This window comes from Falco rusticolus, chromosome 4 (genome assembly GCF_015220075.1).
Source record: "Falco rusticolus isolate bFalRus1 chromosome 4, bFalRus1.pri, whole genome shotgun sequence".
In the NCBI taxonomy this organism is placed as follows: Eukaryota; Metazoa; Chordata; class Aves; order Falconiformes; family Falconidae; genus Falco; species Falco rusticolus.
Window position 1 is genome coordinate 112422917 of NC_051190.1, and position 14352 is coordinate 112437268.

Sequence of the window (14352 nt, forward strand, 5' to 3'; positions counted from 1 at the left end):
CTTGGAAACTGTCTTTTCCTGCAAAAAGCCTAGATTAAAGATTCAATCAATAACAGACGATGTTCCCTAAAATCCAATGAGTCCTTGCAGAGTAATAAACCAATTTTACTAAAATGAGTAGGGCAGAGAAAGGTGATGCTAAGGACAAGAAGAAGTAATGCTGAATTGGAGGTAATTGTCATATTCCATTAAGTTTCCTGCATTGCCCTAGGCTGGTCACTTCCTCCTTTTGTTTGTTTAATAGAGATCATGGAGTGAAAGGACGAGTCTTGATGAGTACTGGAAAAGGATGCCTCCAGTGAAATGACTGAGTTGTCTTATAAAAAGATTAGTTACATTCATTTGTTGTGCATGAAGCAATGCAGGAGCCATCTTCTGTGGTCCAAGGGCAACGTCCCTAATTGCAGTCCACGTGAAGTGCCTCCATGTCCACGTATGTGCTACCAAAGTTCTTCAAATACTGCATGGCCTCTTGGATTGAAAGAACATGGATTCTGTTTTGAGGACTTATTCCAACAGTGGAGAATTTCTGTATGACTCAACCTTTGCTATCAGCTATAGCCTGTCATCCTGAGTTCCTGGAGCATTTATTCTTCAATCCGTTTTATAAGTAAAGCAGCTGAGAGACACATTGAACACACTGTGCTAGAGCTGAAGATACAGTACAGGTGGTTCGTATGATTTCTCATGGCCACTGCTGTACTACTTTCATAGCAAATGTGGTAACATAATTCCACCTCTCAGTCTCTCCTGCAGAAATCTGCGCTCTGCTAAGAATTTTATTCTGCAGATTCATACAGAAATGATCCTAAATGCCAGGGTTGAGTTCTCTGTGCATTGTTAAGAAAGAATTTAATTAATTCCACAGTTAATATGACAAATACCAAGCCATGAGCTGTTGTTCCTTTAGGAATTAAAAGACAACAACAATGAAGGCACTTCTGAAGAAGGTAGAAGCCTTGATTGAAGAGACTTGGAAACTACGAATGTGAGTCACGCCAGTGAAACGTCAGGACGGTTTGTGCTTGCCAGTTACATTTGGTCTGTGGTGCATTTTGGCACCTGTGCATGCAACTCTACTAATTTTTACTAATTGTGTCCTTATTTCTGCTTTCTAGCTGGGGAAACGGCAGTTCCTTGATTAGAATCACAAAAGTAAATCTGTGGATTGTTTTTATTTTAAGTGGAAGAGAGTTCTTCAGTCACGGTAAAGATCCAGTAAAGCTGTGTCACGTAAATCAGTCTTTGCTTCCCTGTTGCTTAATTAATAAGACATACTTCTTATATCGGGTATGCACAGACAAACCGCAAAACCTAGATGTGCCAGAAGGTGCTATCTGTGTGGACCAAGCCTTGAGGGAGGGAGGGAAAACTTGTACCAGGCTTAGGTTAAAAACATATGACAGAAGAGAGCAAAGAGCCAGGCATTTGTCCTGGAAGTCCTGTTCTAACAGCCTCTTCCAGTGTGCTATATTCTGTCTTAGGGACCTTTTCTGGGGCCTTTTTTTTATAGTAGTGTTTAGTTATGGCAGAAATGCTGACATTTCTTCCAGTAGCAATGTTGTCCCTGAAGAAAATAAAAGCTTCACTGACAAAGGTGGAAATGAAAGCTGAAAACACAATAGCATTCAGACTTTTGCCAAGAATTACTTGCTAGCACTAAGGGCCGGACCTCACCCAGGCAGTAATACCTTCCTTCCTGGAGCCTTGCAGAACGTTCCAGAAACTCTGGAACTTGAGTGGAACAACGTGCTGCTGCCGTTCAGCCTTACATCAGGCACGGTGCTGCTGAACGCCAAGAAATTTCACTCGGTGCTGAACTCCTTGTCTGCTACTTGCACTTTTTGATAAAAGGTGTTCATTACTCAAGGGAGCACAAGGGCATGTGCATACGCTGGTTTTGTCCACCAAAACAGCTTTACTGGTTGTCCCACCACCATCTTTTTGTTTTGTACTTTAGTTTTATCTTTAGTGTCAATTTTCTCAGCAGTGATTACAGTGCTCTGCATAGAAACAAGCGGAGATTATACAGGCGGAGAAATGAAAGAAGCTGGATTTGAAGTAGTGAAATCCACAAAAAGTAGAAGCAAGCAGAACACAAACCTGTTGAATGTGGACAAAGTTAGGTTTTAGAGCAGTGCCCATTATAGGGAGGTTTTCTCTAACACAGATACAATTATTGTGCATGTCATTCATATTACAAGAAATACTGAGCAATTGTGAGAAAACATTCCCTACCAAGAAATATTTTAGGGCACTAGAATTTCATATGGAAGCTTTCTATCATCAAATGTTATTTTAAAATGTTGGTTCTTGCTTTGGATTTTTGCGCTTAAATCTTTCGGAACTCTCACTTGTATAATTTCAGACTTCAGCTCTGCTTATGATGCAGATGGAAACCTACCTGTGTGCAGATGAATGCTGTGACGTTTCTGTGAAGTGGCCAGAGTTGCAGGTGGCATATGGCAAGAATCTGCAGTATTTGCACTGACGGAACATGCAGGTGACGTAGTGCCCTCAGATACAGGGGACAGATTGTCAAAATTGCATTTAAAACAACATGCATGCAGAAGACCAGGAAAAAACATGCAACAGTGAAAACCTATTTACAACCATTTCAAACTCATTCACAGCATTTCCAATGAATATAAGCAGTTCTTGCCAACTGCCACTTAAATACCACTTCATCTATACCATTTCATGCACACAGACCAGGTTTGGGGGGGTTCTGTTCTGCAGCAAGTTGCAGTGCCGAGCAGAAGCCAGGGCAGGAAGCGATTATGGCTAAAGAGCCGATGCTGATTGAAAGTGTGTGATGCTGCAGAGGGAATGTAACACTGTAGAACCTCAGCTAGTGTGGAAATAGATTTCAAAACCAGGGCACATGAAGATGTAAACAGTCAATAGGACTGGGGCCCACCTTTCTCCTAACAATCAGGTCATTAGCAGGAGGAGTGTGCAGAATGATTTCCATGATTAAACTGCAAGTGCAAAATGCATGGAAGTGCGTGCTCATCAACGCTGAGCGGAAACGGCCTTGCTTTTTGCCATGTTTCTTCTCCTGCTTGTTCTAATTCATCCTGGATACGAGAGTCAGGCGTAAGGGCAGCTTATGTCTAGCAAGTGCAAAGAGGCCTTTGAAAAGGCTTAAGATTCTTCTGTGTAACTATACTGGGGAAGCATTGGGAAGAACTGTGCTTCTGATTTTCAAGGTTGCTTCCCCGAAAAGTCATCAGCTCGCATTCAATTAAAATTGCCAGGATCTGAGTGGAAAGTGCCTCTGATGAGAAATGGAACAGAATTCAAATATTTGGTAGAGTTAGCTATTGTTATAATGTAAGTGATGATTGTTATATGGGTGAAGGGGACAGCTTCCTTTTTATTTTGAGTGTTATCTAACTTCTGATTCCACCATTTTTTAGAAGTCCGGTCAGTGTAGAAAGCAGTAAGAAAGACAAACTTCAACCTGGGAGACCTTACTTTTTTTTTTTTTTTTTTTTTTGGTAAGATGTGTATGATGCTCTACAATCACATTGTGTACGTCAGCAGTTTTGCTTTTCTGCCAAGTGCACGTGCCAGTAGAATTGCTCATAGCCGAAAGGGAATTGCCAGGCTACCCTACTGCTAATGCCATGCTTCAACACACAGATGGACCCAGGGCAATGCCCTTCATCACCCTGGGCCTTTAAGCAGCTGAGCGCTATTTATGAAAACACTGAAGTTTCCCTGCACTCTTCCATGTACCATCTGAGCCACAGTAACTTATTAAAGTGAAAAACTTCTAGAATGACAAAGGTTCTACTACAGCACCAAGAAAGGCTTAACCAGTGAAGATAATCTAGACATAAGGACGTTTAGGTAAATTGCAAAAGCCAGTGATCCATCGTTTTACCCCTGCACTTCTGGTACCTACTTTTCTCTTGTTTGCTCCTGTCTGTATGCCCGTAACATCTACACATCTTGTCTTCCATGTCCAAAATGAAAGCTGGTCTTTCTCACAGTGGCTCGGGCCCCTCCTATGACAGATGGCAAAATACAGGTGCAGGATTTTGTTGCAGGGATGAAGCTGGAATGTAATACAGCCAGTCATTTATAAGGCGAAGATTAAATTCAGCCCATGTTCAAAGTAATTTCTTCCTTGCCCCAAAATAGATGAGTCAAAAAATCCCCCAAGTATGTCCTTTTCTTGATGGGAGAAAGCTCAGCGCCATTGTGGATGCCAAGAAACAAACCAGGTTTTAAACCCCAGCTTCTCTGAGATATTGATGTATTTCTGGGAAGCAGCCCTGCAACTCCTGAAAATTAGAGGGCAGCACAAAACAATTAGAGTTTATGAACAGTAAATACAAAGACACATTGTTGATTAGATTGGTCTGAAGAATTATGTGGAAAAGGGAGCTGGAATGGGCCTGTGTGATTTAGGATTCCTTGGTAAATAATTTCTACTGTGGCTACCTAGTTGCTGTGAAAGGACTGTTAGCTTTGGACAGGGTTATTTTTGCCTTGATGCTCCAGAAATAGGTAAGCATGATGCTGTTTCATGAAGAGCCATTAAAGAGGAGCATTTGAGCTGGGTAATAACTGTCTATTCATTCTTGCAACAGGGAACGCAGTTTTATGCACAGGATTTTGATAATACAGCCGGAGGTTAAAAGTGAACTTTCTCTAAGGCTATGGCCAATTGGCACTTCACCAGCAAGAAGGTGACTGGCAGTAGTATTCGTGTAGATGCCACGGGTGTTCATAGATGTGAAGGAAGCTTGCTTGCTTGTTTGTTTATAAAGGTGCCTAGAGCTCCATTCTGCATGAAGGTATTGCTGTAGACATCTGGGGGTGGGCCTGTGAGGTGGGAGCAGAACTTGTACTCAGTTTCTACAAATAGAACAGAATTTGCAAGGAAGAAAAAAAGTGAATATTGTCCTTGTTGTTTGTGATACACAGCTGTGCTCAAAAGGCCCAACTAGTGTGTGGTCCAGATTATCCTGAATAAAACATGGACTGTGCTGCTTGTCTTCCTAACAGTCACTGTCCTTGTTGTGCTTCTAGCAGTGATTAATAGTAATAACTAATCATTAATAATTCATCATAGTTAACAGGTAGTACAATGATCAGCTATCACAGTAGCCTCAGTTAAAGCAGCGCTTATGCTTGGGGAAAGGCGGTACTATCAATGAAAAGCAATTTGCAAATTCAAGGTTGACTGTGTCAAGAAATACAATTATAAAATCAACTTCATTTGCAGGTGCAAAGAGCCAACACCATCTGCTACTGGCAATATGTAACCAGCGGGCGAGAGGAGGCATAAATCAAACCGATGGTACAGTAAAAGCTGAAAAACTGGTTGTCCACCCCTTGTCCTAGGGGCCTTCTCTAGGTACCCTGATACCTCCCCGCACCTGCACCTTGTGCTGCCATGCTGCTGGCTGTCATGTAGAGGAGCTCTGTTTGATGGTGGTTTCCATAGTCTTCTCAAACTAGCTGTGCTAGGAAAAGGCATGCAAAGACGTTATAATTATAAGCAGATTAAGAAGTTGTCTTTCACACTGCTATTTCTTTAAGCCTTCTGTGATGTTAACCTGTTTTAGAAGTGAAAAGAAATCAGTTAGCCAACAGCAATGTTAAGTTAACAGACACTGGTATGAGGAGAGGTTGGGACAGCCAAAGGTCGTCTTGCCAATTTCTTGGGGGTTTATGGGTAAATAACGGGTACAAGTGACACAGTGTGAGAAATCTGACCCACATGAATGCTGGAAGGTGTTGAGGCACTGAGGAGTGAAGTCTTGGGTTACGTGAGAAAAGCTGTTCTGCTTGCCTTCACAAAAGAGACAGGGAGACCGTGGTGCAGGTGGGGTGGGACACGGAGTAATACCCTGCTCCAGCTGACCCAGGCCCATCAGAGGAGCTGCCAGCTCTTCAGAGGCCCATCTGCACCAGCTCAGGGGAGCAGAGAGGCCCAAGGCTGGGCGGGAACCCAAATGAAGGACTCAGAGGAAGGGGCTTGCCAAATCCAGTAGGCTGCTAGAGAGATCCACGCTGTGTGTACCTGTATCTAGCTAGGTATCTCCGTCTGCAGACACATCTACATGCACGTATCTTCGTATATAGAGCTATACATGTTTCTGCACTGTCACATCCTCAACAGCCTGCTGGATTTAGCAGTAGAATGCCTGACACTGTGGTCTGGAGCTGAAGGTGTGATGGATAGGAAAGAAACCAAAGCTCATGTTAGAGAAAAAGCTCCACTAATAGGCATAGTTGAAGAGATGTGGTTTGGTAGTGGGAAACATCTCTTGGCATGCTGTTTGTTCAAAGTCTCATACATTTCTGCCTTGCTTAAGAAAGGCATCCTTTGTCTGAACTCCTTGCTCTGGAGTGCAAGGAACACTGGCAGTGGGGTGCAGGAAGAAGCTGAAATTCCCTTGGTCACATGCAATTTGCCTGCACTGTTTGCATTGTGCGGCGAATGAAGAGACGGGACGCAGCTTGATGCAAGCAAATGTCAATTTATTGTACAGAAGCACGAGTTTCTATACACTTTCAGAAGCTGCGCGTTTGAAACAGATTGGTTCTTGAAGCTAAGCCTTGCATACTAGGCAATCCCTGATTGGTGGTTAACTACCAGCAATTAACAGCAAGGTGTTACCTTTCCTTGGCGCCATCCGTCTCCCACTCCCCTGTGCTCTGCAAACATGCCTCATCATGTTAATTGTTGTCTAGACAAGCTCGAGCACATTCCCCTCAGCTAACTGATTGCCGCGCATGGTCCTAGCTTCCAGCCCGCTCCTGCAGCATTGTACAGACAAAATGAAAAAAAAGCAAAACAACCAACCCTCAGCATGCACTCGCTGTGTGCGAATAGTGCGTGGCCAGGTACTACGACGCTAGGTAACTGGTCCAGACGCTTAGACAGAAATTATGCAAGATAGACACCTGCACAGAAGATCAGTTCCCTGCTTTATAGAACAGGATACAGCTCTGCTTCAGCATGGTGAGCTCGGGTATTGCCAGATGTGTTAGCAGCACGTCCTGGTTTCAGCTGGGATGGCGTTAATTATCTTCTTAGGGGCTAGCGCAGTGCTGTCTTTTGGCTTTGATGTGAGGCACTGCAGTTCCTCAGGCCTCGTTAGCAAAAAGGCTGGAGGGGCGCAAGGGCTGGGGAGGGGAGACTGCCAGGTCCGCTGACCCGAACCAACCGAAGAGGTATTCCGTGCCATGGGACGGCACGCCTGCTCTCTATGTGCCTGGGGGCTGGCTGGGCAGGGGGCTTGTTGCCTGGGGACTGGCTGGGCATCAGCCGGTGGGCGGCCAGCAGTTGCGTTGTGCACCACGTGCTCCTTTCTTCCTTTCCCTCTCCCTTTTCATTATAACTATTATTGTCATTGTTCTTGCTATTCTTCCATTTTTATTCTGTTTCAATTACTAAATTGTTCTTACCTCAGCCTTTGAGTTTTGCGTTCCTTTCCAGCTCTCCCCATCCCTCTGGCTGAGGGGGGAGCGAGCGAGCGGCTGCGTGGCACTGGGTTACCAGCCGGGGTTAAACCACGACACCGCACCACTTGCAGGGTAGCCGGGGCTGTTTCCAACAAGCAGCAAGGAGCAGCCACCCACATTTGAGAGCAGGTTTTTCACTGGCAACCAGAAAAGAGACACGTCATCACTGCAGTGAATGACTGGACTGGGCTTTCCCTTGCTGCTGTGCTCGATGTTAACGCTGGTTTGCCCAGCAGCCGGTAACCTCCGCTTCTCGCTGGGAGCCAGCAGTAAAGCAGCATTTACCACTGGCTTTTCTAGGCACACAGAACGTGCAGCTTCTTTGTTTTTGGTCACAAGTGCTTTATCTCTATATCCAGGGAAGTGTGGCGAGGGGTACCTCTGAGGTAAAGGCAGGATGAAAACAGGACACAGGTGGTCAGCATGCTTACAGGATAGATACCAGAGTTAGGTTCCCTCTGCAGAGCATCAGCGGAACAGAGTGGCAGCGATCAGCAATGAATTATAAGCAAACGCCTGGATGTTTCAGAAGTCAGGACTCACTGGGAAGACATACTAGTGCTGCAGCAGCACTACTCAACCACTACTCTGCCACTGAGAAACTGAAAAACTCGTGTTTTGTAGCCACCATTCAACATGGTATTTTCAAGACAGCAAAACCTGGGAAACTCCTGACACATTTGCTCATGAGGAAAAAGCAACTGGCATAATAAGATTTTCTGAAACAGGATTGTTTATTCCATACAACTGATTGCAAAGATCTGCAACCTGCTTGGAGCTACTGACCCCAAAGGGTTTCTAATGTACCTGAGCAAAGAAATCAAGAAACACGCTTGCTTTCTCCTTTGGAAAGAGATCAGGAAGTTCCTGAACCTGAACTTGACTGTTAGGGCACAAGCCAGAGAAAGCCTTGCTAAAGCCAAGGTAAGCAGCACGCACTGCTCTTCCTCTGTCCACTCAGTTACTCACACATCGCTAGAAAGGTACCAGGTTAGTGCGGCATGATTTCACCCTGTGCAAACCCATGCTGACTCCTCCCTACCAACTTCTTGTCCCCAGTCTTCGGAAACGGCTTCCAGAGTACGTGCTCCGCCACCTTCCCAGGCAGCACGGTGAGGCTGCAGTTCCCAGCTCCTCGGGCTTGCCCTTCTTGAAGATGGGACAGACATTCCCTGTCTTCCAGGCCTCAGAGCCTCCCCTAAGTGCCATGCCCTCTCCTGCTTCATCAGGAGTGTCCCCACAGTGACACCGGGGACGGACTTTCGAGCGCAGGAATTGCCTGGCCTTCTCTGTACCCCCCTCACGCCTCATCATAACTGCCATCAATGCCGGTTATGGCAGATGCCAACACCGAATTTCTGTTCTGCTGCTCCACCAGCCAAGAGCTCTCCCCTCTCACTAAGAGCTGGCAGCAGAGAGCGGTGAAGAAACTTGAGCACAGGTCACGTCTGAGTTTATCACAGTGACTGACAACACAACGTGAACGTCAACATGTTCTGTCCCTGCTTCCTCTGTGGAGACACACTAGAAAGCGGCAAAAGCTGAACTTCTCTTTGACCACTCTGGTGCAGGCTGGAGAAATTTTTTTACGCCTTTTCCCTTTGCAGCTACAAATTGGCTGGCTCCCCATGGGATCAAAACCTGTGGGATTTCCCAGCCAGCAGAAGCCCACCTGCTACCTTCTGCCCAAACCACAAGGAGGATTGCTCTAAAATACAGGGAAAGTCTGGGAACTGATCATGAGCAATACCACAACATACACCATGCTGGCCTTTTGCCTGGCCTCCAGGACAGGCTGAAGGTGCAGCGGCGAACAGAGCTGAAAGGAGCAGAGCGCTCTGGAGAGCTGTACGGTTAGGGAAAGGGGTAGAAAGCGATGTCAAGAAGGGGAACGATAAAACAAAGACATATACTAGATGACAAAGTTTATTAAATTTCAAGTTGAAACAGAATATCTGAATTAAATACAGTGCATTAACTTCACAAATATGTATTCATATAAAAAGGAACAGCGTCACAGCAACATTCATTGCTTTCCTCACTGCCTGTTAACCCAAGTCCTTGAATTAGTGGGTAAAACCCCCAAATTTTTCCAGTCTTAATTGATCTCGGGACAACCATTCTTCCTTTCCCAGAACTGGGACTTTGTTCTATCATCTTCTGATCACTACTGACTTCTGTGCACAGGAAATGACAACGCAGATCTTCAGTAACAGGTAACTCCCTGAAATAAGTAAACCTGCTTCTTTTATTGACACAAATGTCCCAGAACACTGGCTACCATCTGGGCTACAGCCACCACATCATCAGCTGCTAGCAGCAACAAAAAGATTGGCTGCCCTATCATACAAGGTTTGGAAAGTACTGAGGAGACTGGAAGTTAGTATTTTAACATTCATTTTTCCCGCACATGAAGTGTTTCAGGTACAGCGCAGCTGCTGATGTAGTAACTGGGAATGTCTACAGCTGCAGCGGCCTTTAACACAAACCCCAAGATGAATACCGTGAGGGGCCACGGGCACAAACGGAAACACAGAGGGCTGGGGCTGAACGTCAGGAAATGCCTCTTTCCGATCAGGGTGACTGGGCACTGGCACAGGCTGCCCATGGAGGCTCCATCCTGGGAGATACTCAAAAGCCAGCATGGTCCTGGGCAACCAGCTCTGGGCGGCCTTCCCTGAGCAGGGGAGCTAGAACGGATGACCTCCAGAGGTCCCTTCCAACCTCACCCGTTCCGTGGTCCTGTGATCCAAAACAAACATACCAAACCCACCACGTAACTCTCTTGGCACTGCTACACACTCACAGTAATGTTAAACCTAAGGCGCATAAGGTGACAGCAACGTGAAGTGCCCCGTCCTCCAGCATGACCACTGGTAAAGATTTCACTTTATCGGCAGAAGCAGTCACGGCATCTGGACTGAAGCAGCAGGCTCAAATCACATCAAATGATGTCCTAAGCATTAAAGTAACACTGGAAACATTAAAAACACACAGGGTGAAAGGATTAAGCAGAACAAAGGGAATGCTTTTGTTAAAACACAGAACATCAGTGGAGAAAAAATAATGCTTCTACGTTGATAAGAAACATTTTGACAATCCTGTCAAGCTCAAGAATCAAGGTGAGTCATTCTGCTAGTCCGACAAAAATAGGTGTGCTTCTTATGGCGAGTGCAAAATAAAACACCTATGCATCAATAAGCCAACAGGCAAGTGCAATGTGCTTGACATCCATTTAATAGAATTCACATTCGGACTGCAATAAACACATTTGCACATCTGAACTGTGGGATGAGAAACTATAGACGCACTATGTAAACAAAATCCTTTCCGGAGCTTTTTTCCCAGCATTTTGTTCAAATCAGGTAATTTTTGGTTAAAACATCACGGTACTCCTGTACTGCCCTGCAAAGGGGATCCTGGTCAACGTGGATACTTTTTGAAGATCCATCAGAAAATACCACGGGAGAAGCTCCAGCAGATCCAGCTTCAAGTTCAGCAGTGGCTAGGGAGAAGAGAAACAAGATTCCGGTGTTGCTTTTACCCTAGACAGGGCCAAATCAGTCACTATAAAAACATTATGGATAACTGGAGAGACTACAGTCCAGAAAGAGATTTAAAAACTTCCAAGGGATCATAACAATCAAAGGGCTAGGCACAAAGGGAGAAACAATCTTTTTCCACATTTGCCTACCAGTCAACAGTATTTCTAAAGCCAGCGAAAGAAATTCTATAGGCTACACATTGAACATCTTCAGGGAATCCACAAATGACTCCTGCTTACACCAGTGCTAAACTGAGCCCCCCTGCAGACCTCTCGAACCTCCAGTATCTGTTTTCCTTGAATGTTCAAAGCAGTGATTTATTGGAACTCTGCTCCTAAAAACCAGCTTCTGCCTTCTCTGTGACAAACTTAAAAAGAATCCGCCGGTGAAAACGCAAACACCTTTGCAATGCAGTCAGGCCAGGACAAGTCTCCTAGCCTGGCACTTTCTTTGAGGGGCGTCTTTGTAACTCACCCTGGCAAAACCCTCTTTCCTCCACAAAAACACATACTCACTGAACGCAAGCCCACCTTTACTGTTCTTCTCCAGCCACGTTTTTCAGACAAGGTCCTGAAACCAAGCGCACTCTATGACACCTAGCAGATGCACAGTCAGGTTCAAAATGCACACGGATGAAATGCAACGGCTTTGTGTCCATTCGGACACACGGAACGAGCTGTGAAGCTACAGCTGAACACTCTCTGTATTACCAAAAGCATGCAGGAACAGAAGGAAATTCTCGCAGGGGCTACCTGCTTTGAAATAGCACCAGTCACTGCAAAGCAAAGCAGTGACTCTGGAGGAACGACTACCCTGAAATAGGTGGAATTCCTCTTTGGACACCTGGCTTCATCATGCTATGTGTTAAAAGCATTCAACTCATCTTATGTTTGCCTAAGTGCTACTAAATAATTTTTTCCTAAAGAAAGGGTATCTTTCATCACTGATTCTATTTTCCTTGCTTATTCAAAAAAAGACTGCAACATCTAAGCTACAAATACAAGCAATGAATAAGAAACAGCAAAAATCAAGGTCCAACAGCAGAGAATGTGCACGGTATGATTTAGTGCGGAATGCAACTGATGCACATGGAAGAAGCAGTGATGGCTGAAGTCTATAAACGTCTTCTCTCAGGGCTTCTTTTACGTTTGATGTTTGTGCTCAAGGATTCACTCTAGAAAAACGTGACTTCAGCTTAAGCCAAGTGCCACCCGTGTAGAGGAAGTGGGTTAGTTTTCTCTGCACTTGTCTTTTTCAGGCAACTGCATAACATTCTACACAATCTTTTGGTAAGCAGGAAGTTTTCACATTCAAGTCTAAACTGGAAAGCTAGCAGAAAAACCTCCCTGTGCTTAGCACAGGAACTTGACAGCTTTCAAGCCATTATGTTCAAGAGTTAGGAACACTCCTCTTTTTCCTTAAAAATGCCCCTAACATAGTGACACATTACCTTGTTTAAGTTCTTTAGCGATTCTTTCATCTAGTTCCTGCCGTACCTAGAATTATACAGAAAATATAGTTAATATTTTAACAGTTACGTTTTTCTAACGTTAAACTTCTAAAACATTCTTAAAATCCACACATAATGAGAGAAAACCTAAAAATATAATTCCAAATAGACACATCTTGGTTTGGGGTTTGATTTCTACTGAAGAGAAACTTTTGGTCAGTCGGGCTGCAGCTGCCTCATTGCTCAGCAACGTTAACAAAACAATTTGTAACTCGCCAGCTGGATTATTACTGGGCATTTAACAAAATACACAGGAAGAAAGCAAGAAAGCCTAGCGCAGTTATTGCAGTGAAGGTATGGCTGAAGTTTATCATCAAACACACGAACAGAATGTCAGCTACATGCCGAGATATGTACAGATGCCACCCACAGGGACAAATCAGCCAGTTGAGGCTGGCTTCTGCAACTTCACAGAGAGAAGAGCTGCACCAGCAGCTGCTGCAGGATTGACATACACCATTTGTATAGAAAAAAGCGTGTGCCAATATTCTTCTTTTCTCCACCTTAAGATGGGAAATTGAAAGAGCTCCTACAGATGATGCCAAAACTTTTATTGTTATTGCAAATACCATGACACACATTTATAAAAATATAAAAGCACACACAATTTTTTCTTGCAAACTGTGTACTAAGACAGACAACCGCAGCTACAGCTTCTACGCAGCGAGTGCTGTGGGGTTTATTATGTAGCTGGAATCAGCCTGGATCACTGCAAAGGAGCACTTACGCCTCTTCTCCCCTAGAAAGTGGGTATTGTTACCAATTAAGTTATTCTCACTTATGATTCTGCCTTCAGAAGCCTTCACAAGAAGGAATCACATCTCTTAAATTAAGAGTCACAGTCCAAGCGCTATATGCTGTTGTTTACATTTGATGATACTTGCTACTCCTACATTTTTCCCATCAAATTTGTGACACACAGGAGTGAATTTCCAAACGGATACCATACAGCTTCCAGGGCTACGATGGCCATGAAGATGCTGCAGGGCTTGGACCTTGTGAGCTCTATGGAGAGGCTGAGAGCTGCAACTGTTTCTTTACTGGAGAACAGGAAAGCTCAGGGGGACCTTATCTATGTGTATAAGTACCTGGTGGGGGGAGTACAGAAGATGGAGCCAGACTCTTCTCAGCGGTGCCAAGCAAAAGAACGGGAGGAGAATAGGCACAAATCCAGATAGAGGAAATTTTAACATAAGGATTTTTATAATTATTATTTCTTAAAAAATTGTAAGCATGGACAGCCACTGGAACAAGTTGCCCAGAAAAGGTTGTGGCGTGTCCATCCTTGGAGATGTATAACACCTGGCTGGACAGAACAGTGAGAAACCTGCTACGGCTGACCCTGCTTTGAGCAGGGGTGACGCTGGACTAGATCATCGCTAGAGGCCCCTTCCCCTCACTCCTTCTGCGACTCTCTTGATTTTAGTACTGAATTCCTGGGGGAAGAACCATTTATTTTATGAAATGAGCAGACCCACCTAGCAGCGTAACAACAACAACAAGAACGGAAACACTGCACAGGGTACTCAACAGGACACAGAGAGCAAGAGCCTCAGGAAGGAAACCACTCTGCTTACCCTCACAAGAGGAGCAGTAACAGGCAGTAACTGCAAGGGTCAAAGGAGCGGGGCTGTAAACCAGCGAAGCGGAGGGAAGGGCTCTCTCTCCAGGAACACAGGGAAAGCTGGGACCAAATTCACCGGATCCTGCAGGAGAAGCACCCCTCCGTGATACTTCATTGAAATACTCTGTGCCAACAGAGCCGCATGAACAATGGAAAAGGACCCCCCAAATCTCTAATTGTTT

General features: G+C 44.8%; 1 long non-coding RNA gene across 2 annotated transcripts; it reads right to left on the minus strand.

The window, feature by feature from the left end:
* Nucleotides 1–10705: 10705 nt before the first annotated feature.
* LOC119147529 lies at nt 10706–14345 on the minus strand. 2 transcript variants are annotated; one of them, XR_005104067.1, is made up of 3 exons: nt 14124–14345; nt 12487–12532; nt 10706–10996 (listed from the first exon to the last, which is right to left on the minus strand). It is a non-coding gene; the product is annotated as an uncharacterized LOC119147529 (long non-coding RNA). The 2 variants fall into 2 exon arrangements; XR_005104068.1 differs by lacking the exon at nt 14124–14345 and adding an exon at nt 13635–14098.
* Nucleotides 14346–14352: the final 7 nt, after the last annotated feature.